Consider the following 3,535-nt stretch of genomic DNA (forward strand, 5'->3'; position numbering starts at 1 on the left):
GAAGTATCTACAACAACAGCAGCAAAACACTTGCTACAGCCACTGTGGCTGCTGTTGTGGTCGAGTTTTCTCACTCATCCGGGCTTATGATGCGGGGGGTATCCGAAAGGGAATGGTACCTTCAATCAGTACAAAAAATGATCGCTAATCTTAAAAGTCTCGGACAATAGTATGTCCATGTCAATTATTGTGTGATATGAAATATAGTATACCGTTTGAAATTACACGTTTAGTTTTTGTCCTTGTCATCTTATGGAACAAAACTGTTTTCTAATTATGATAGTTGTTATCATATTTAAAGAAATGCCTAAACCATTTATTACATTCTACTAATCGGGACACCCTTCCCCGCACACCACAGATTTCATGGGAGAATTTCGATTCAATAACTGAAAGTCGGAGAAACAATAACACCTAGCGAGTGCACTAGAGTGGGTACCAGCATCAGATTAGACGGTACTTAAGTTGCATCTCTCTCTTCCTACAGCTACAGTTAGTAGTGTAAGGTAACCATTTCCATGGCTGTTATTTGTATTACAACACCCGAGCGAGTCGGTTTCAACCTTGAGAGGGTTAATGTTTATCTCGAATTAATTAATTGCGGTACATGTAGTGTGTTTTGCGCTGTTCTTCCCAATTGCCCGTTCTACACTCCAGCTGTAGTTATGGGCTAAACACTTCCAGCTATTTTCATGGCTTTTAACGAACTAAAAGTGCTACCTTCGCCATTGATCCTGATCGAACTGTTTGTAACATATTGTAAAAATTGTATAAACACATTTTTAAGAAATATTTAATATTATCAAATATTTTATTGTACGCAAAACCTTGCAATTTAAAAAAAAAATCTCAGCGGAACTTAGCTTCCTCTCACGATTGGACATAATCAGACCTACTCATCGGGGATAATATCCGTGAGATAAGGGAAGCAAAATATGAATAAGCTCTTATCGTCATCCACTGACGACGTATTCAGACAGCAATCGTTGTTCAAACAGGTGTGCCCACTTTGAATATTTTTATCGGTACCGGCTGTGTACTGGTAAGCATGATTGCCTCTCACCCCAAAAGGCGTGGGTTCAATCCCAGTCGGCGCCGCCGGGATTTTCTGAGGCATAAAATCTCCGATCACGGAACAAAAGGGAACCTACCCATCGACCCATCAACTCATGAACCGGGGACCAACGGCTTTACTTCCCTTCCGAAGGAAGGCGTGATCAGAGATGTTATGCCTCAGAACATCGTGGCAGCGCTGACTGGGATTGAACCCAGGCCTGCTGGAGTGAGAGATAATCACGCTTACCACTACACCACTGGCGCCGCTTAACATATCCAAAATTGTCATTGCCATCATTGCCATTGCCATCAATTTGTCCATGTAAAAGGTGTGGGCAACCTTTGTGCTTCTTCCTTAACAAAGCCTTTCGGATCATACCCATGTTACATTGCAAGTTTTATTGAAGTCTTAAAGCATATTTCAAGAACAAATCAGTGTCTACAAGAATATAATAAAACTAAAATTGTTACTTGGTTACTGTAATGGTCCCATTGCACAGTGGTTGAAATCGGCATTTTCGTGCGCTTAATTAATAGCTCCTTTATCATGAAATTAAGAGGTATGGTGTCTTGAGAGAAGTGTTTCAATATGTTACTGCGCTTCTTTTGATGTTTTTAGTTAAAAGATTAATCCCCCTAAAAGTGAGATCGAAAATTTATTTTTTCAACTATTCAAGATACAGTATTGGAGTCTTCGACAAAGTTGTAGAAAATTTTTTTTCAAAGAACTATGCTGAAGACGCTTAATTAATATCTTTTTTACTTTTCAAGATATGTGAAGTTTATTGACGAAGGTCCCTCAAAAATGGTTTTCTCATCATAACTTTTTGATCTACATTTTTACGGCTTTGTCATGTTCTAGTAAGTTGTAGATAATAATAAAATACACAATATTGTAGAACACCGCATTGCAGTATCTTCTGTAGAAAAAAAGTTATTGAAGTTTTTGTAGATTTTTAGACCATAGTTTATGAACTTGTAACTTAGCAGGGGGCAAAATGGGGCAATATACCCATGGTGCATCTGAAACTTTAATAAATTCATTTCAAAATGATAGCAAACATCTGTGAATGTAAGCGATTGTTGGAAAACTATGATTTAAACAAAATAGTGATAGCCGTGCCTAAATGTGCATGCTATTGCATCAGAATTGCCGCACCTAGTGTTAGAGATATCTTGTATACATTATAATGCTACTGTTGAAATCAAGTAAGCCATGACCCAAGACTTCAATCATTTTTTCTGAGTCCCTTAGCAACCATCGACAAGTGAAGTAAAATAACATTGTTAAATCTTAATTATTTGTTGGACATTGAGTGGTTTGAAAGCTCTATTGTGTACACGAATCACGGTAACAGTGCCCAGTTTTCAACTGTATAAATGGCCTCCATCGGTATGTAAAATATCTCAATTTTAAATTTGATTGTCTATGTTTTGGAATTTATGCCAAGAACTATTTTTTAAATCATTCTTATATTCCAGTTGAAATCGATAAACATCATCTATTTTCAACATGGAGAGCAGCAGGAAGGAGTTCGGCGATAAAAAATCGCAGCGTATTCAAAGAGGTCCTGAAAGCCTATTCGATTGATTCAGACATTATGCCGGAAGTTGCTGTGGAGGTTGAAAAGTATACCAAAACTATTTGTGATATTTTTCAAAGGCTTTGGATAAAACATAATCGCACAGCTGACAGGGTGCTGCTCCACCATTTTGAGAATTTCAAAATACCTTTCAAACTTCCAGCAAACATCCTCAATATGCTTCCTTCGTCATCATCGAGCGTCCCGGCTGGGCGTAAGCCAATACCATTCGAAATGTGTAGTGACTCGACTAAAAGAAAGAAAACAGCATCCATTCGTGAGAACTATCAAGCAGAAGAGCTTGTATTTGCAACGCAGATGAAGCTACGCGAGTCAGGTCAGAAACATGCTGCTGATATTCTTAAAGAGGCTGCGCAGACTACCCCGTCGCGGGCAAGCAAAATTGCTAAATCGTGGAAAAGATCATCGAACAATCCATTGTTCGAGTATAACGATGCTGAAGCTTTGGCATTATTTGTTGATGCAAAGTTGTCCAAATCGCAGTACATTAGAATTCAGACCGAGGCCAAACAACGAAATGCGAATATATATCCGCCGTACCACCACATTCTAGAAGCGAAAAAAAGCTGTTATCTAGATGAAAACTATATACACGGTATGAAAAAATCTTGTAAATATTTCTGTAACTTGCAAGCATCTTTTAATGTTTAAAAGTTAGATATATTTAAATGTTTAAAAGTTAGTTATTTAATATATTTAATATATATAAATGTATAAAAGTTAGTTATATTTATACTAAATATAGTTTAAAATTAAGTTTTTTTCTGTGTTATAGTCAGCGACACATGTGTGGAAGTAAAACTACAACAGCTTCTTGACCACACGTCGGAGCGAATCGTCGATGCAAACGAAGAAACTTTGGATAACTTCACAGA

Source organism: Ochlerotatus camptorhynchus, unplaced genomic scaffold (assembly GCF_037179485.1).
Source record: "Ochlerotatus camptorhynchus isolate MF236.1 unplaced genomic scaffold, CSIRO-AGI_Acam_v1.1 ptg000112l, whole genome shotgun sequence".
In the NCBI taxonomy this organism is placed as follows: domain Eukaryota; kingdom Metazoa; phylum Arthropoda; class Insecta; order Diptera; family Culicidae; genus Ochlerotatus; species Ochlerotatus camptorhynchus.